Raw genomic sequence first — 21,469 nt, 5'->3', positions numbered from 1 at the left:
AGGGAAGCGGGGGGGGGGGGGGGCAGAGAGGAGAAAGGAAAAAAGGATCCACCCTCGCAAGCAGCTTGAGAAATTCTTCTTACCTCTCCCGATGCCGCGCCGTAAAGAAAGTAGTCTCTGCAGCAAATGCATCCATCTAGGCGCCCATCTCCAACAACAAACCTCGTTCAATACTTTCCAAAGAAAAGCGCGGGGGGGACCAGTCCCTTCCCCCAGGGGAAAAAAAAAGCCGATTAAAAGCAAAAAAAGTAGGCGGAGAGGCTTGGGAAGCGGCAGAGGCGGCGGGGTAAGGATAAGACTTATGGGGACGAGGTAACCGAAACCAAATAGTCCCAAACTCTCCGGCAGGCTCGCTGGGCGACCGTGGCGCTGCGCCGCTTTGGATAAGCCATTGCGTAACCAGGGACCCCTAAGCTGGAGAGACGCTGCCCGGCATGCTTAAATCCTCGGCAGCCTCGGTGAACATTTGTCAGCAGAAAGCATGTCAGGGCTCTGCGCGGAGAAGGAGGGAGGGGCGGGGAGGCGAGAGCAAAGCGCTGCCGCCTTTCGCTCGTGGGTGCTGAAAAGCATTGCTGCTGCTGCTGCTACGAAGGCGTGTGGAAGCAACTGTGCAAGGCGCGCACACGCCCCCCAAAAATGCAAGGGGGAAGAGGGGTAAACTCTATCGGTAATACAGCTTCCCCTCCATTCACACTGCTCTAGTGCTAAAAAGATGTTCTTGCAGACTTGCTATTTTAGGAAATTCGCTGCCAGGAGATGGGGTGTGGGAGTAGGGTGGGCAGGGACACGATTTGGAGAGGAAGCTTGAGGGGGCTGGTTTCTGGCTCCCTCCGTGGCTTAGGAAAGTCTGCAGTAAATAGCTAGATGGTTGGGCTGACCAAGGAAGTCCCGCTCAGAGGAGACCTGCTGAAAGAAATGTACAGGACTAACTCAGGGTCATTTCAATCCGATGGCTCTGCTGACAGCACAACTTGCTTGCTTCTTTATTTATTGAATTTGCACCCCATCTTTTCATCCAAGGAGCTCAAAGTGGCATGCATGGCTCTCCCCCTTCCTCATTCAATCCTAACAACATCCCTGTGAGGTAGGTTAGTCTGAGAGGCAGCAACTGGCCCAAGGTCATCCAGTGAGCTTTATGGCCAAGTGGGGAATTGAACTGTTGCACACCATGAGTATTTATGGAATTATGGTGCTGGAGGAGACTCTTGAGAGTCCCATGGACTTCAAGAAGATCAAACCTATCCATTCTTAAGGAAATCAGCCCTGAGTGCTCCCTGGAAGGACAGGTTGTGAAGCTGAGGCTCCAGTACTTTGGCCACCTCATGAGTAGAGAAGACTCCCTGGAAAAGACCCTGATATTGGGAAAGACGGAGGGCACAAGGAGAAGGGTACGACAGAGGATGAGATGGTTGGATAGTGTTCTTGAAGCTACCAGCATGAGTTTGACCAAACTGCGGGAGGCAGTGGAAAACAGAAGTGCCTGGCGTGCTCTGGTCCATGGGGTCACGAAGAGTCGGACACGACTAAATGACTAAACAACAACAACAACAATACCATGAATGGTGTGAGATTCCAGGGGTTTAGACCCAGGGATCTTTCAAAATGATGCACAATGGAGACTGCAGTGTCTTTATGATATATGGCTGATTTACACACACACACAACCTGAGCCTACAGCATACACCCCAAGAGGGTCCCATATCTCCCATTGCTGCAGCCTCCAATTCAAAACAGGCAGCCCACATTGTGTTCTGCCCACTCCCCCCCCCCCCAGGCTTGCTGTGTTTAACAGACAGACACCTGTTGATCACATCACAGCCAAATGAAATCCTAAATTTTCCCCCTAATACAATTGTTTTCTAACTAATGCACTCAGAGCTTCGGGGGTGGGGGGCAGCTGATTCCTTCCCATTTGTTGGCTGGCACAGAGCCTTCGCTAATGGCCCATCTTTCATGTGATCTTTTGAACACAGGGAGCAGAGAGTCTGATTTCCAGTTTAACTCTCCAAGCATTGATTAAATTCTGACATTTACTAGATCCAAGAATTATTGGTGTCTTGCACCCACAAACCCTGGCATAGGTGCCAACTCCCTGGGGCCCTGGGTGCCTGAGCACCCACAACATTCTCCATGAAGGGGCCAGGCACCCACAAATTTCAGTGCCAGGGCCATGCAAGCAGCATGGCACCCATGGCCCTGGGCACCCACAGTCACTGGGCCAAGCTGGCACTCCTGAACCCTGGCACCCAGAAACTCATAACAGAACCATAGTATCCCAGGTCCTAGTCTGATGCTCTAACCACTACACCACGCTGGCTTTCACGCTGGCTTAATTTAGTATAACCTACCCGAAAGCAGAATAAAGGTAAAGGGACCCCTGACCATTAGGTCCAGTCATGGACGACTCTGGGGTTGCGGCACTCATTTCGCTTTATTGGCCGAGGAACCCAACGTACAGCTTCTGGGTCATGTGGCCAGCATGACTAAGCCACTTCTGGCGAACCAGAGCAGCGCACGGAAACACCGTGCACTACACAGCTAGGTTGGCAGGAGCAGGGACTGAGCAACGGGAGCTCACCCCGTCATGGGGATTCGAACCGCCAATCTTCTGATTGACAAGCCCTAGGCTCTGTGGTTTAACCCACAGCACCACCCGCATCCCAAAGCAGAATACCCACCCCTATATACAATGTACCTGCACACACAGAGAGATAGAGGGAGTGGGAGAAGGGGAAAACTGATTGAGATATTGGGGAACAGGAGTATTGGGGAGGGGAAAGTGATCAAGGCTCTCTGCTGATTGATTATTCACACTCATCAAGATTTCTCTTTCTTCTTTTATGGCTCAGTTTTGCATATGAGTCTTGAGGGATGTGAAACATTTGTTTACAAGGGAACCGGATTATCCCTTTAGAGCTGATGGTGGGGGAGGGTGGGGCTGTATATCCTGCTACACAAAGAGGCCTGGAATTGCTAAGATGAAGTCCCTGTATTATCCTATTGTACCCTGCCACTGGCATAAGGCTATCAATGGCTAGTACCCACTAGGTCAGAGGCAGCAATGCTTTTGAATACCAGTTGTTGGAAGCCAAAGGAGGGGAGAGTGCTTTTGTGGTCAGGTCCTGCTTGCAGGTTTCCTCTTGGCATCTGGTTGGCCACTGTGAGAACAAGATGCTGGACTAGATGGGCCTGATCCAGCACTAATAAAGCTAAAGCCTCTAAAGACTTAGAGGACCAACACAGATGTTTGAATAACCACAACATTTTCTCACACTGGATTAAAGGAGTTTATACAATGGATTTGGTAGGAACCTCTGGGTGCCATACAGATGTGTTGTCATAGAAACATCTAGCCAGTGATGCATCTAGAAGGAGAGGGGAGACACCCCCCTCACCTGGCTGGACCATACAGCATCCTAGCTGGAGAAGTACAATAGTCAAGTGGCTAGTCTGGGCTTGTGGCATCTGGAGCTGGGAAGACAGAGAAGTTTCACTTGCTCTCCATGTTGCAACTAAAGCTATGGGTTTGGAGAGGGCCTCCCTGGAAACCTAATGGAGGAAAAGAAGGCAATCAATCTGTAACTGACTGTGAGCAATCAATATGTCAGGAGTGCTCTGATGGTGTTTCCTGCTTGGCAGGGGGTTGGACTCGATGGCCCTTGTGGTCTCTTCCAACTCTATGATTCTATGATTCTATAATTGAAATTGAAGTGACCCACTATCTTAGGACTACAGTTTCCAGTGACCTTTTTTCCAAAGAAACCAAAACCAAGGTTGGCTCTGGCATGAGGTCTCTTGCCACTCAGAAATGAGAGAGTGTGTGACAGTATAACCATGATATGCAGCAGATGGAATTGGCTTCCCTTGATGATACCTCGGAAACTTGAACCAAACTATAAAGCAAGCATTTCTCCCCTCCTGCCTGGTTTCTTGAAGTAAAGAGACACTGCAATGCAGGCTGCGGGGGATCAATGGTCCATAAAAATGGATCCTAAATAATAATGATAATGTGGATAGCTTTAGAAAAATGGCATCACATTGACTCCAACACACACTTATTTAAGTTATTTTTACCCAACCTTTCTCTCTCTCTCTCAAGAATGAAAAGGCTGTTGATCAGCAATAATCTCTGCCTTAAATCCTGGAAAGTTGTTGTCAATCAGTGTCAGCAATACAGAGCTGGTCTGATTTGGTAGCTTCCTATGTTCCTCAAGAGGCTTAAGAATATAAGGACAAAATACAAGCTCTGCTGGAACAGATCAAAGGTTCATCTAGTCCAGTATCCTGTTCTCACAGTGACCAACTAGATGACTATTGGAAGCCAGCAAGCAAGATATGAGCAGAACTGTTCTCTACATGTTGATGTTCTCTAGCAATTGGGTTTTGGCGGCATACCATCTCCAGTTGTGGAAGTAGTTTGCACATCAATCATGACTAATAGCCATTGATAGCCTAATCTTCCATTAATGTGTCTAATCCTCCTTTAAAGCTGTCCAGGTTGGTGGCAATCACTATATCTTGTTGTAGGAAGTTCCAGAGTTTAACTATTTGATGTGTGAGCAAGTATTTCCTCTTGTCTCTCTTGAATCTTGCAACATTCAGCCTCACTAGATAACCTTGATACAGATAGGTAGCCGTGTTGGTCTGCCATAGTCAAAACAAAATAAAAAAATTCCTTCCAGTAGCACCTTAAAGACCAACTAAGTTAGTTCTTGGTATGAGCTTTCGTGTGCATGCACACTGTGTATCTGAAGAAGTGTGCATGCACACGAAAGCTCATACCAAGAACTAACTTAGTTGGTCTTTAAGGTGCTACTGGAAGGAATTTTTTTATTTTGTTTAGATAACCTTGAGTTTTTGTATTCTACACAAGAGAGAAAAGCTTTCTTTAGACACTTTCTTCACAACACAACACTTATATTACGTTCCCCCTTATAAACTACACTTCTACATGTCTTATAAACTTCTGGTTCATAAACTTATAAACTAAGAAGGCAGACATGTAGCATTCTATTTTAGGGTGTGTGTTCCATCCCACTGATCATTTTCTGAACCTTTTCTAGATCTACATTGCCCTTTTTCGAGGTGTGGTGACCAGATCTGTACATAGTATTCAAAGTGCAGTCACACCATAGAGCTGCGTGATGGTATTGTGACATTGACAGTTTTATATCCAGCCCTTTCCCAGAGTTCCATTGCATGGAATTCACCTTTTTGTAGCTACTGGATATTTCTTTCTCATTCAGTAACCCTCAGTGCAGACCCCAATAGTGTATGTGTGCAATTAGTGAAATAACAACAACAACAACAACAATAATAATATGCCCACTGGTGGAGGAAGAGGGGGGCGGGAGGAGCGCACCGCCCCCGGCAGCGCAATCCCTTTGGGGTTCCATTGCGGCTTTCCCTCCAAGCTTGCTGGGGGCCCCGTCCATGCAGGCGGCGCACCACACTCCCAGAATGTGCACCATGCCCCTGCAGGCAGCACACCACACCCCCAGGATGCATGCCACACCCCTTTGGACAGCGCACCCCCCCCCCAAGACATGCACCCCGCCCCTTTGGGCGGAACGCCCCACCCCTGCAATGCATGCCAGCCCCTCCCCCACCTGCTCTCCACCCCCGGTACCAGAGCATGAAGCTCCACCACTGAATATGCCTCAAGGTGCAGTGTTTCATATGCTTACATTGAATCACCTTTGCACTTTGGGATAGATCCTTTTGGATCTCCTTATAATCCATTGTTTTTAATACTCTATATTACTTTGTCAAACTTTGTCATCAGCAAACTTGGCTCCCTTACTATGCATCCCTTACTCCAGATCATTCATGACACAGCTTAAAAAGCATTGGTCCTAGTACAGAGCCTTGGTAGACTCCACTTGTTACATCCCCCCCCCCCCCATTGCATCAATTTATTCCTACTCTCTCCCTTTTCATTGACTAGCTATTGCTCTAGAAGAGGACTTGTCCTCTTTTCAGATGACTGCTGAACTTGCTCAGGAGTTTTGGGTGAGGTATTTTTCAACAGCTTTTTGAAAGTCCGAGCACAGAATGTCACTTGGATCAACTCTGTCCAGACACTGTTTAAAGAACACCCACCCAAGCAATTGAAACATAATAATAATAGCATTTCACAGCAGCAGCTGGAAAGAACATAAAACCATTTAAAAGAGTTGTTTCGAAAGCATCCAAAGCAATCAAAAGTCTGGAAAAATGATACATTTTAACCAAGTACCTAAAAGTAAAAATAGGTACAGTGGTACTTCTAGTTGTGGACTTAATCTGTTTCAGTAAACTTCCGGGTCTGCATGTTTGTAAGCTGAAAGTCCATAACAAGAGCGGAACACAACTAGAGGTACCACTGTAGTAGCCATCCAGTTCATTTCAGAAGGTGGAGAAAACATGAACCAGAGATGTTTGATGATGAGCTTGCTCCTGAGAAGGCTCATTTGGGACCAGACCATCCTTCAAAATCCCAGTCCTAGGCCATTTGAGGTACTCACATAGCCATACACTCCCAAAATGTAGCAAGCCATAATATTTCTCTCCAAGCAAATGTCATCTTTCTTGTTGGGAAGACAGCATTGCTATCAACACTCAAGGAAGGATGAACAAGGAGATCTCAGAACAGCTAAAGAAACCGAGATACTCCAACAGTTGCTTGGACAATTTAATTTGCTGCAAATGTCACTCACCTTGACAAATGTGTAGATAACATGTGCCAAAGCCTTTGCTATTGCACTGTGCACTGACAGCACAATTTGCTGCTGATGTCCAGAGACTCTGCGATTCTGCTTTATGATTTCTGCTTTCCACATGCTAAAAGATATAGAGCGGAGTTGATCTGCATGGACTTGAAGAAGATGCCTAATCATTGGTTGACAATCAACTTCATTTATTGAAGAAGTGCTCAGAACAACCAATCGATGGCAGTGTTGATGTAAGGAACTGTCGAGACTACTGTAAAATAAAGCTACAAGCATTTATGTACATCACATTCATTTAAGCATCTTTTTCTGCATCTCTCAGAGCATGGACAAATAATGATTCTTCCTTTTTTGTTCCTCTGCAATACAGTGGTGGGGAATCGGACGAGGCCAGCAGGCCAGATTCTTGTCTACCCACTTCCCCCATGTACCAAGTCAGAAAGGTGGGTGGAGCTGCCCATCTGTCAATCACCCAACAGCACAATAACATCGAAAAAAATTGCACAGCACTCTGATAATCAGAAGCCATGATAATCAGCTGGTTTCTGTCACTTGCCTAGCACTGTGCAGAGGGCTGCTGATCAGCATAGTGCCTTCAAACCCCATTTTGATCCAGTCACAGCTGTACCCGCTCCACACCTGATACCTTGAATGACATCAGGTATAGGGCAGGTGTGCATGGTTTGGCCATAATCCCCCCCTTCCCGTAAAACAGCTGACAGCTGCAATTAGAGGCCTCCCACAGTTCTAATGCATAGGTATTTACATCCATTCTTCCAGAATGAATGCTATTGCAGTCTATGAATAATCAAGAGTGAAAATGAATGCAGCACCATCTACCTAGAAAAGTCAACCACTGAACTTCCCCACCGCACCTCCTTTCAAGTGTAATGAATGCAACTGGCACTTTAATGAAGGTAATCAACAGTGTAAACCACATCCCTTTCCCTCTCTTGGCAGGCACTCTTTCAAAAGAATGGGAGAGATACAGACAGACAGTGCTTTCCTATGGTAGCTGTGGTGCTCGTCATAAGCTGTGGTGCTTTTTCTACTCCCTCATCACTTCATGAATATGGACACACACAAAGAGAAACTATGCATTCTAGAGCATTTGAAGAAATGGAGGTCTCTGTGTGTTTGCCCTGTCCTCACTTTTGCTGAAGCCAAGTTACAGGGAACCAGGCAGTGGGCCTTCTCAGTAGTGGCACCCACCCTGTGGAATGCCCTCCCACCAGATGTCAAAGAGAATAACAACTACCAGACTTTTAGAAGACATCTGAAGGCAGCCCTGTTTAGGGAAGCTTTTAATGTTTGATGGACTACTGTATTTTAATATTTTGTTGGAAGCCGCCCAGAGTGGCTGAGGTATATACCCCACCCAGATGGGTGGGGTATAAATTATTATTATTATTATTATTATTATTATTATTATTATTATTAACCATTTCAATGAATAAGCAAATTTCCCAGCCAAGAGGCAACATAGGTGTGCATACGGAATGATAGCTGAAACAATGCGGTTTGTGGAAGAAGACCACTGGGGATTGGCAGCCAGATACATTTTGTGAAAAACAATTAGGTTAAGTCTAACCACAGAATCCCCCCACTGCCACCACCACCACCAAAAAGCAAGGCTGCATCTTCAGAAGTTCAACAGGTGACATTTTCTTATTGTTTGATCTTAGTCCCTAGGGTATTTTTCACCTGTTGACTACCTGGTCAAGGCATAGGAATAGGCAAATCTACAGCACAAGAAATGTTGCAAGAGTTCATAAGATGTGCCTGCTAAATCAGGCCAGTGGTCCATTTGGTCCAGCATCCTGTTCTTACAGTGGCCAACCAGATGCCTATGGGAAGCCTGCTAACTGGACATGAATGCAACAGCACTCTCCCTGCCTGAAATTCCCAGCAAACTGGTATTCGGAGGCATAATGCTTTTGACAGTGGAGATAGAATATGGCTAGTAGCTACTGTCAACTTTATCCTCCATTAATTTGTCCAATCCTCTTTTAAAGCAATCCAAGTTGGTGGCCACCACTGCCTCTGATGGGAGCAAGTTCCATAGTTTAACTGTGCAATGTATCTGGTGAAAACACATTGATAAAATGCATTCTGATCAAATAATTTCCTTGGATTAACAATGTGGTTTGTCAGAGGCAGATTTAGGGGAGTGTAGCCAGTTGAGTCTTACTGGGCATGGAGCTTTGGGGAAGCCACAACTATGATTTACAATGGAGCACAAGAGGTGGGGGTGGGTGGGGGGTGTTGAACTGTGGTGTTGCACAGGGCGCCACTGTATTTTGAGACCCCAGGGTCTGCCACTGGGCTTGTGTGGGATTCCCCCCCCCCCAAAGTATAGCTCTATTACTATTGCTTTCACTTCCTACAAGCCTATGCAACAGGCATAAAAGGACCCATTTAGCAGCCATTTGCACTACTTGTAAAGCTATTAAGAGCTTATTAAAATGACAGTCTTTCAACAGTCTATAGAATCTTAAATAGAAAGGCTACTGGAAATGATACGACAAGCACTTCCATGGCTTCATTCAAAGTGCAGCAAGAATTAATTAAATCACTAACAAACGGTTACAATGTTTCACCACTTTGTTAGGAAACACCCCAGTGAAAAGGAACATAAAAAAATAAAAATATAAATAAATAAAAATAACAGTTCATTGTATATAGCCAGGCACTACGTTACAGCCGCATCTGTTCTAATTCTACAGACAGAGACTCTCACCTAAGAGATCTACAGCAAACCTTTTTAGAACTAAAATACCCAGCAGATGAAGTTAGACAACAGATCAACAGAGCCAGACTGATACCCAGAGAGAACTTGCTGCAAGACAGACCCAAAAAAGAAAATAACAGAACACCTCTAGTCATCACATACAGCTCCCAAGTTAAAACAGTACAACGCATCATCAGAGATCTACAACTTCTCCTGGACAATGACAGTTCTCTTTCTCAAGCTCTGGGAGGAAGACCTTTCATTGCCTACAGACAGCCACCCAATCTTAAACAACTCCTAACCCACAATAATACTACAACCAGACCTAACACGGACACTGGCACCAGAGCCTGCAATAAACCCAGATGCCAACTTTGCTGCCACATACACCCGGACAACACCATTACTGGCCCCAACAACATCACACATACCATCTCGGGACTATTTAATTGCTCATCGTCTAACATTGTGTATGCCATCAAATGCCAACAGTGTCCTTCAGCTTTCTATATTGGACAAACAGGCCAGACCTTACGCCAAAGAATAAACGGACATAAATCGGACATCAGGAATCACAAGACAGAGAAACCAGTAGGAGAACACTTCAATCTCCCAGGACATTCTATACAAGATCTCAAAGTAGCTGTTTTACTACAAAGGAATTTCAGAAATAGACTGGAAAGAGAAGCTGCTGAATTGCAACTTATCACCAAACTTAAAACCATGGAGAGACCTGGTCTGAACAAAGACCTTGGATTCTTATCTCATTATACATGACAAAGCCATTTTTCACCTTTTCACCCCTTGCTTTTTCCTGTAAGACCTATTGCAGTCGTTAAGAGTCGTCAACAGGCTCATCACAGCTATCTGCCAATCACCCATTCCCACCACCCTTCTGAGTAATACCCCTCCCCACCTTCTCACTATATAGAAGGGTCTGGAAACTTCTGTTTCAGTGTATCTGAAGAAGTGTGCATGCACACGAAAGCTCATACCAAGAACTGACTTAGTTGGTCTTTAAGATGCTACTGGAAGGAATTTTTTTTGTTTTGACTATGGCAGACCAACACGGCTACCTATCTGTAATAAAAAAAAGGGGTCCTGAAGGGTTGCATTAGGAAGCTCCTACAGCAGGCCAGCATGATTTGTGACCTATCAAGGTGTGGCAGCACAGATCACGCAAGGTGATAATATTGATTACCTAAGGAGTTCAACCTTTGCACATTTTCATGGCTACCTATTGGGAAGTTGTTTTGGGAAGATGATTGGAAATGTCTTCATTAGAGCTCGTGTTTCCAACAAGAACACTGTTTGCAACTTAGCTCACTTGGCTTTTAAGTCCAAGGATGACTGTTGGTATTCTGAAACCAAGGACTGCCTTCACTTTCTCCACTAACATCAGGGATCCTTCATCTTTGCTGGCAGCGTTCAGCTCCTCCCATTCCACCCATCCTTCTGTTTCTAGCTGTATTATGCTGAATGGCTCTCACAATTTGTGAAGCAGCTGTTCAGAGCCACAGCACTTAAGCCCTGAATGCCAGTCGAGAGAAAACCTTTCATCCTCCCCTGTTTTAATAACAAGTGCCCTTGTCACATAGCCAATGCTGTTCCAGAATAATGGGGTCCAGCTTTTAATATCTCAGTATTGGAGCATCCTGTGCAAAGACCCTGGAAATTCTTTTTTAAATTGAAGAAGAAGAAGAAAAGCTGTTTTTGGTGTCAGCACCTTGGGTTAATTATCTGCTTCCTTTCCGTCCCCTTGTCCTCCTTTAGAAAGCTTATTGAGAAGAGGTTGGAGGTTCTGCTGACACATTCTGCTGGCTTCCACCCTTAATCTCTCGCACAAGTGCTGACAATACGAGGAATATCACTCTGCTCCCCAGAGCACAGGGCTGAAGAAGGCTGATTGCCTCGCCTGTATTTTCTTTATAAAACTTTAAATATTCATAGCACTGTCAAATTAAATGAGATTCTTACACTGTCATTCTATTGCAGCTCATTGAGTCTTCTTTTCCACAGGTACCTGTCCTGCTGCTCTGTGAAATGTCTCTGGGTATTTCACGTTTATCTAACATTACTCCTTGCCAGCTCATTTATCAAGCAAACCAAGAAGTAATAAAATATAGAAAAGGCTGTTGTTTCTTTGGAGATTGTTCATGGGATTGTCCACAAGTATGCAGAGCAGGGGAATGTGGAAAGGTAAATACCAGAAGCCCCTCCAGCCATCCTTTCTTCTTGTGCTTTCATGATTATTTGTGCTCCTGATGCCATAATGGTGGTTATACACAGTCCCGATTTCAATACTGTTGGTGCCAGAGCCAGATTTAGGTTAGATGAGGCCCTAAGCATATAAAGGGGCCCTTTATATGTCCAGCTATCCTTTGTCAACAACAAATTGTCGCTGTTTTTGTGTTGAATATATGCTATATGGGAATTTATGGACCTAATAGGTATCTAAAGCCACTTGCACATAACAAAATATGTATTTTATCAAAATAATTGTTGAACTCAAATACAATTAAGAAGAAGTATATTTTCGGGAGGCCTCACTTGGGGCCCTAAGCTATAGCCTGTTTAGCTTATACATAAATCCGGCACTGGTTGGCACCTGCAAATGTTTTGGGTGGATAGCTCAGTCGGTAGAGCATGAAACATCTCAGGGTGAAAAATTCCTGCATTGCAAGGGGTTGGATTAGATGATCCCCAGAACCCAACTCTAAATTTCTGTTTCTCTATGGACATACTACTTCATTTCCAGCTGGTGCATGTCAGCTTTCTGCTGAAACCCTGTGATTTTTTCATACTAAAAATGTTCTGGGCTTGTTATCTTGTTGTTGCTCTACAGTGCAAGAAGGCCCCTCCAGATGGCAATAATGGCATAACGTTAGGGTCAGCAGCACAAAACAACTAATAAAGTAGAATGGTGTGTGTATGTTTCAGTATAAATTCACCACTAATGCACCATTATTGCACCACCATCATCACAACTAGTTTATGTATCACCTTCTAAACCACAGCTTCAAGGCAATTTGTGTTGGTAAACACCGAGGCAGGTGCCTCTCCCCAATGCAGCGCCGCCCAGGACAATTTATCACTCCTGTGTCCTGTCGCTCTGATGTGACCCATATCCAAGGACATGAGCACACGACACTAGCAGAGTCCAAACAGAAGCTGAGCCTTGAGGTGTGACATCTAACCCTAAATTTGTTATGTACAAAATCAAACGTAACAGAACAACGAAAACATGGCTCCTCTCTCTCTTTCTTCCTCGGAGAGAAGGGAAAACCAAAAGCAATACAGAACGGAACAGTGTATCTGAACTTCCATTCCCATGACATCCAACACTGTGGAATGTAAATACAGATGACTGACAACAACAATCACACATCTGCAGCACGGAGGAATGAAATTCCCAACAATTTGCACATAAGATAATTAAAAACAGTTAAAAACACAAAAAACAACAAATGCATCTAAAACTACACTAAAGCCCTAAAAAGTGGACACTCATGGGGAAGACATTTATCAAGCCCATTGGAACAAAAATGTTTTAAACTGTTTCCCGAAAGTGCAGATAGGGAGCACCTGTCATATCATGACACAGATGCTATTCCACAGAACAGGAACAGCCACAGTTCTGCGGAAGAGGCTTCTGAGATCTTTTCAACTTGCTGGAGAAACTTTCCCACAGACAGCTGTGATCTAGTGGGTGCAGAAGGGATAAGGCAGTCTCTCAACTTGGTCCTGAGCTGTATAGCAGCTTATATGTTATGAACTTGTTCCAAGTGCAGACTGGAAGCCAGTGCAAATCCCACAAGCAAGGTGTGATATGCTCGTGTTAGTGGCCTGCAGTCATCCAACCATTAAATTACCTTGCATCAATGAAATATTGCAGAATATACTTGAAAAACAAAACAAAAAATCACCTAGTGTTTTAAAAAATTAGTGTTTAAAACAGATAACTAAAATGGTTTTGCAAAGGAAGTATCAATATTGGAAAGAGAATTAAAACAAAATAAGATAAAAGTAATATCTAGGATGTATGGAACCTTACTAGAATGGGAGGTGAAAGACGAACAAGTAAAGGAAGTGATGGTGAAATGGACAATAGATATACCGGTAGGTAAACCTATTCAATTAGCAGCATGGGGGGAAATTGTGAAAAGAGAATTGGAGATTCACGGGATGTGAGGCAGTAAAAGAAAATTATTTAAAGATGTTCTACAGATAGTAAACTATCTAAAATGTATAGAACAAAATCAAAAATGTGTTGGAGGTGCAAACGAGTGGAGGGCACACTGCTGAATGTGTGGTGGACTTGTGATAAAATTAGGAGTTTTGGGGATACAGTTTATGAAGAGCTGAAGAAAATATTCAAATGAACCTTTTAAAAAAACAGAAGCCTTTCTATTGGGACTATTAGAGTCAGATATCACAAGGGAAACTAAGAGAATATTTCTTTATGCGACAGCTGCAGCAAGAATTCTAATTGCCAAAAATTGGAAAAATGAGACAATCCCAACAAAAAAAGAGTGGCAAGATAAGGTATTTGAGAATTTAGAACTGGCTAAATTGACAGGTGCAATTAGAGCTCAATCCAAACAAAAATTTCAAAAAGAATGGGGAAAATATAGTGAGTATCTGAAAAAGAAGTGCCCTAAAGTTAATAACTGGACTTGTCATGACTAATTTCCACAAAACAAATTAAGGTGTAAGAATGTAACATAAAGAGAAAAATAGAGAAGAGGAATTGAGAAAGAAACAGTTGATTAAGTATACAACCGGACCCGCACTGAGGATGAAGGAAGTCAAATAGAAATGAATAAGAACTGAATTAGGGATGTATCTGTAACATCTGCTTTGCATTTGTAGTTGTATTAACAAATCTTTTTGTTAGTTTGTTTTGTGAGTGTTCTCTCTGTTGCCGTTGGTATAATAAATCAATAAAACAAAACAAAAAACAAAACAAAAAAACAACAAAAAAACCAAAAACAAAACACCAGTCTGGAGGGGACCCTAGTCAATAATCATAAGCAGCTAATTATTATAAGACTAATAAAACCAAGTTGTTTTTTCTTTTGATATTAAGGGCCAGTCTAGAATGACATTGTATATAGTTGTATGTATTTCCCCCCCTTTTCTTTTTTAAGAACCAAAAGTAGCTGGGGAGATTGTGAGTAAATAAGGCAAATGGAAGAGAAAGGGACTGCTTTAATCCATTTGACTTTATTTTAAAATGTATACCCCGTTTTTTAAGGACCTTCCTCCACATAGCAGCTTATCATCTCCAATCAAAATGAACTCAACCTGACAATAAAATGTTAAAAGACAAAGCACGGTACAACAAAAGAATAATTAATTAAAGCCCAGTAATATAATATATATTATATAATATATAAAATATAAAATACATAAAATACATAAAAAGACCATATAACCCTATTAAAATATAACAACATAAAAAGTCTCCTGCTGGATCAGGCCAGTAGTCCATTTGGTCCAGCATCCTGTAGGCGGGCAGGCAGGACCTGGATGTAATCTCAAACTGGGATAGCTAAATAGGTAGAGCCTGAGACTCTTAATCTCAGAGTTGTGGGTTCAAGCTCCATATTGGGAAAAATATTCCTGCATTTCATGTTCTTGGTCCAGATGGCCCCATGGGCCTTTCCAACTCTGCAGTTCTATGATTCTATTACTTGATGCAATGGTCTCACCCCAATTACAGTTCCCAGCAAATGGTATTCAGAGGCATACTGCCTCCCACACTTAGGGGTATAACACACTGTGGCTGGTAGCCATTGATAGCCACTGACGGAAAACCAAGAAGCATTACAAGCTGCAGCAAGAAAGATTAATTCAGGAAGGTTTGAGAGAAAAGAATTTTTTTAATGAATGTCAAACGCTTAGCAATATTGGGCCTTCAAAGGGAAGAGGATTCTGGAGAATTAGTGCCACAACACAAGAAGCTAAAATGCTTGAGTCACAGCATACTTAACCACAAGGACCTGAGACATTATAAACAGATCTTCATCCACAGAGCAGGGTGTCCAGGGAGGGATGTAGGGGGAAAGTAGTATCTTGGATATTTTGTCATTCAGAATGGCCCCACTTTTTGTCTCTCCTTCAAGAGTAGAAGGCAGCTGAGTGGGGTCAAAGTGGGGAAGGACCATGGTTCCTTGGTACAGCATCTCGTCTGCTTTCCTGGTTCAGTCTTCAGCATCTTCATTTAGGGCTGGGAGACAACTCCGCTTGGACACCCACTGTCAGTCAGTGTAGGACATTGCTGAGCTAAATGAACCACTGGTCTGACTCTGTAAAAGGCAGCTCCTATGTTCCTATGAAATGCCTGAATGGCACACTAACATAGCCAGGTGAAAAATAGAACAGGCTCAGGATTGGCTCTACCATTAGGCAGAGTGAGGCAGCTGCCAAAGGCACTGATGCTGATAAGTGAGGAGTGTCCAGAAGTGTTGTAAGACAAACCTGTGTGTGCACCACTTGGCATGCCCTGTGTCCCCTAAACTAGGCTGCTGCCATCAGATGCAGTGGAGGATGTTGCTCCATCTACGGTGTTGAAGTTAGATTCAGCTCCCAACTGGGTCAGCTCCTCTGTGTGGAAGGCAGGGAGTGATGTCTTATCCTTTGTCTCAGGTGGCAAAATGTCTTAGGACAGCAAGGATGAAGGCGCCTGTCATGAAAGCTATACCTCTTGAAATTCCCTCTTCTACACATCCATTTATCCTACAGGACTCCCGTGGGCATGTCCACATTGAGAGGAATTCCATGTGAGCTCAAGGAGCAACAAAGTGCTCCAGTTTCAGAGCTAATTTCAGCAGAAGTCAGGAGGACTGGAATGCAGGACAGAAAAAGAACAATACTCAGTTCAGGAGACATAGAAAACTATGAATTTTATCATCTCTGGTAGGAAATGATTCTTTGGAGCACTGTTCAAGTAGCAATGCTCCAAATCATTTTCATCCCTACCCAAATCACAGTTTGGTTTCTACATTTTCTTAATTTTCTTAGCAGGCCGCTTTTCAGAGTAACTGCAGTACACAACAGATTAGAAAATGATAGACTGAAAGCAACATTTTTTTTCTTCTTCCCATATTCATATTTCCTCCCATCTGGGGTAATCCGAGCTTATGTATACTGAATGAATTAGTTATGATGTGGAAGCCTTGGGGAAGAGCTGGTATTTGTTGCTTACAACAAACATTTAATGAAAGTACAAGACACCTTTCTCACATTTGATGAACTGGGGAAAAATTATTAGTTGAGTGCATGAACACTAGGCAGTAGATTCAGTTTACACCTCTACTAACTGATGTTTTGGCCCCAATACAAATGGAATCACAAGAGATTCCTTAACACACACACACACACACACACACACACGACTCAGCTACAAAGCTGCAAATAAAACTAAGTGTGTTTTAAGTACAATATACAATGTTACATTAGATGGTGATGGTTGCAGGTAGACTGTGTTGGTCTGCCGTAGTCAAAACAAACAAACAAAAAAATTCCTTCCAGTAGCACCTTAGAAACCAACTAAGTTTGTAATTGGTATGAGCTTTCATGTGCATGTATCTGAAGAAGTGTGCATGCACACAAAAGCTCATACCAATAACAAACTTAGTTGGTCTCTAAGGTGCTACTGGAAGAAATATTTTTATTTTGTTTAGATGGTGATGCTGAGCCTTATGGAAAATTCAATGTATTTTTTTTAAAAAAAAAATGCTTTAAAAAGCATTTTCAGAACATTTTGTATGTGTGTAGATTCCACCAGAGAGAGAACACATTTGTTTTAGAGTTCTTATAAATAAGTGAAATGTCCACTGTTTTCCATGGTTGGGTTGTGTGAAGGGAGAGTTTGCGCATTGCAAGAACTCCTGAAGGATATCTAACTGCAAGGTCTGGGCTGCCCTATAGCACAGATGGGTTATTTTAAGGGTTCATCCACACTTCTGCTTGTCCTGTACCTAGAAAGCATGGGTATGAGCGGTTTTCTGCTTCTTCTGCACTTTCTAGGCATGACATGGATCCATGTGGTTTTGGCTTTGCTCCATCACTTTCCCCTAGGAAAACTTGAGCGTTAGTGCTGAATCAGAACAAACAGCAATCTGTGGAAAAACCAATTGTTCCCATTCATCCCTAAAGTTCAAGTTTTCTTAGGGGAGAGTGGTGGGGGAAACAGAGGTGTGAATAAGCCCTTATCTTCACTGCAGCATTATCCCTAAACAAGGACACAATTCTCCCCCTAAAATACACTGCTTTGTATGCTCTCTAAAGCATTTCCCCTAAAATGCATAGTTCTGAATGTGTGGTTTCTTGAATCAAAACTGCAGCATAAAATTTGGAGAAGTGAATTATCCAGTCAGCAGCTGTGCTCCAATCTGCTTTTTAGTTCAGAACTCACAAAGTAGATTGGTTCAGTTGTGGATCAAATGTGGGCCAAGCAATTTTTCCCTCTACTGCTTGCCTAGGCAGCAGGCCACTTCTGCCAGAACCCTTGCAGCTGTATTCTGGAGCAATTGTAGCTTCCTGGTTGCCTTCAAGTGCAACACAATAAATGAAGTTTTGAAACAAGGTAGGAGCAGGACTCAATGTTTGACTGCAGTCACAGGATCCCTCACCATATACAGTGGTACCTTGGTTCTCAAATGCTTTGGTTCTCAAACTCCGAAAACCCAGAGGTAAGTGTTCTGGTTTCTGAACATTTTTCAGAAGCCGAACATCCAATGCAGTTGTCAGCTATTGTTTCCGGGGCACCTGCACCAATCAGAAGCCGTGCCTTGGTTTTTGAACATTTCAGAAGTCAAATGGACTTCCGGAACTGATTAAGTTTGATGCTTTTGCTTTTGCTATTTATTTTGTGTTTTTGTTTTTGAGGCTTTTTCAATTAATTTGTTTTTGTGCCTGTGTGGAACCCAGTTCAGCTACTGATTGATTGATTGATTGATTGATTGTGTGACTGCAGAAATGGATAAAAGCCCCCCATCCAAACAGTGATTATCATCAGTGCAGGTAAGAAGAAAAAAAATTATTTTTAATTTTTATCATCTACAATACTGTCTTATTTATTTTATAGTACAGTACATTGAGTCTTGCTTTATGGATCAATGGTCTCATTAGATAGTAAAATTCATGTTAAATTGCTCTTTTAGGGGTTGTTTTTAAAAGTCTGGAATGGATTAATTTGTTTTGCATTACTTTCTATGGGAAAGTGCGCCTTGGTTTTGGAACGCTTTGGTTTTGGAACAGACTTCCAGAATGGATTAAGTTTGAGAACCAAGGTACCACTGTACTTGCCTTCAACATATGAAGATGGAATATATGTGTGGAGAGGTGATTTTCAGGGTAGAAGCAGAGGCAAGGAGGTGCTTAATTTTCCTCCACCCACCAATTTTTATTCTGTGGTTCCTTTCCCAGTTGCTTTTCTCACTTGCAGTTGGTTGGGGGAAGGAGTCATGAAGAAGGAATAGGACTGCAGGGGAAATACGGTGGGTGGGAAAGGGTTAGGGATTCTTCCCACACCCTACAAATATCCTGTTATTCACGCTGATGGTAAAAATGGGGTTGGGGATCTTGTTTATTGCTAAACATTTAACTTCGTCTCTCAGCTTCCCTTAAAAAAAACCCAACTAAATAAATGCTGCTCTCCATAAATGACTTTACATATTCCTCCCGTGTGTTGTCTTTCCTCCTCCATTCCCTTTGTTAGTATAATTTATATACTCGGTTTACTGGTGCAAGATTTACAGTTACAAGTGGAGGAGCACTATGGTTGGGTTTTATTTCCTATGTTACTGACTGATTTATGATGTGAGTTCATTCTTGTACAGCTGCAATTAAAACTCAGTAAAATATGAAGAACCAAAATATCAGTGACAAAAAAGGGAGGGGGGCATCATGGTGCCATTGAATAAAATAGGCATTCCTTCTTTCATGAATGCAAAAATCAGCATTGTGTAACACTTGTACAACATCAATGTCTTTGAGCTTTCTGGATAATAAGTATCTAATAGGGACCTTTTGCTTGAGGATTCAAGATAATGGAACAGCCTCTCAATAGAGGTTTATCTGGCCCCTTCATTGCCTGCTGTTAAATGCGTGTTGAAAACTGATTTTTTTTTTTTAACCCCCAAGCAGTCTCAGCTAGTGTCACCTGTCAAAGCCAGCTAGGGGCCCACAGCCAGTCTGCCAACCTTCCCCCTCCTGGCTCTGCAGGATACTTAATTTTGTTATTGCTAAGCATAACTGTTCAGAAAGGCACAATATAAATGCCAGAGTCATAAATATATATAAACCTCACCAGGACTAAACCCCTGGTGCTGCTGTGGTCAGTTACCTGTGGCTGAACCCTGTTTGATTCCCTGTAACATCAGACCAGACAGCCTTCCTTCATTTCCTGATCTCCCTGCACCAAAGTGGCGTGGGGTTGCGGGAGTCGTTTCCTGCTCCTGGAAAAGAGCAGCCTGCCAGCATGTACTGCTTTGGGGATCTGCATTGTATATGCTGCTATTCCTGGATATCATGTATCCATGACACAGGTTCTTTTGAACACTGGACAACACAGTCTGATCTGACACTGAACAGACACATCCCAGACACCTCAATGCACCACAGTTCCACCATGTATATATTTTATTCATGAAATTTTAATCTTACAACAGAGATTCAGTTCAATATCAAATACAGTTTGGGAACTGTTGCTCAAACTGCAGAAGAGCCGGAATCGACTTGATGGGTGAACATGTTGTATCAACACTTCTTCCACTTGGACAAGCCTTTTTTTTCTGCCACAACTCACTGGAACTCAGTTCGGGCACTTCTCAGGGGGTGCCATTGCTATTTTAAGAGAATGAGGGAGGTGTTCATGGTGAGTCCTGGCACCCCTTTTTCTAGAAAAAATAGCACTACACTTGGCCTTAGATGTTTGCACCTTAGTTTCTCGTTTTTTGCCCTTTACATTGTGCATGCAGTTGATCATATTGGTTTCTCAGTATTACTCCCCACCCTGCAGCTGCCTGTGAATCAGCCATTCAGATGCCCATTACTGATCATTATGTCACATTCACTGTCAGTGACAGGGAGAACAGAAGTACGGCAGGACAGCATGACAAAGAAACCGTACAGCTACTAAAATTGTAAATGCTAATGTGTTATGTTGTGGCTCTTCTTTGATTCCCCGGAGTTAACAAAGAAATGGATTGTATCTAACCTCAGTTCTACTCTCTGAGTGGACCAGTTGGAATTAATGGACCTCAGATGATGGTGGTGGTGGTGATGATGATATCACCCTTCATCTGAAGATCACAGGGTGGTTTACATTAATTTAAAGGGCTCTACTTTGTGTGGATCTAACATTGGGTAGAACCCAAGGTATTTATGAAGATGCTAAAGTAAATGGATTCCCCCCCCCCCAAAAAAAAAAAAATTCAACACCAGTAAACCCATTTCTTGGAGATAGAACCATAAAGCTGTCTCAGTGGAATATGAGGATATCTACCAAGAAGCTTGATGCTCATTTGGGTTCCACGTTTCTTCCAATTTCAATATTGCATATCTATGCAGACACAAGAGAGGGTTTTAAGGATTCTCATAAAACCCGTGTTTCTTGTGATCACACATGTCATATCTAAACAGATCACATTCCAGTGATAGACTTATATTGCCTATAAGAGTCACAATTAACTCCCCTCAATACTGCCTTCAATCCACAATTATATCCCTATTTAAAATCCATAGAATCATAGACTTAGAGAGTTAGAATGGACCCCGATGGTCATCTAGTCCAAACTCCTGCAATGCAGGAATCTCAACTAAAATATCCATAACAGGTGGCCATTCAAGCTCTGCTTAGAAACCTCCAATGAAGGAGAACCCATCCCCTTTCTGAGGGAGTCTGTTCTACTGTGAAACAGTTCTTACCACCAGAAAGGAGGAAACAAGCTTGCTCCATGTGGCAATCCAGATATATGAAGAAGGCCATCATATGTCCTCTCAGTCTCCTTTTATCCAG

The 21,469-nt window shown here is 43.0% G+C and overlaps 1 protein-coding gene across 2 annotated transcripts in view; it reads right to left on the bottom strand.

Moving 5' to 3' along the window:
• LRFN2 (leucine rich repeat and fibronectin type III domain containing 2) overlaps window positions 1-694 on the bottom strand; it is a 268,713-nt gene extending 268,019 nt beyond the window's left edge. For both annotated transcript variants that reach the window (XM_079969232.1, XM_079969229.1), the window contains exon 1: window positions 84-694. The gene's annotated coding sequence lies outside the window, so the exon portion shown is untranslated. The remainder of the gene's footprint in view (window positions 1-83) is intronic.
• Window positions 695-21,469: the final 20,775 nt, after the last annotated feature.

The sequence above is a fragment of the Podarcis cretensis genome (genome assembly GCF_951804945.1).
Source record: "Podarcis cretensis genome assembly, chromosome: 3".
In the NCBI taxonomy this organism is placed as follows: domain Eukaryota; kingdom Metazoa; phylum Chordata; class Lepidosauria; order Squamata; family Lacertidae; genus Podarcis; species Podarcis cretensis.
The sequence above is the reverse complement of the archived record's forward strand: the minus strand, read 5'-3'. Positions and strand labels throughout refer to the sequence as shown.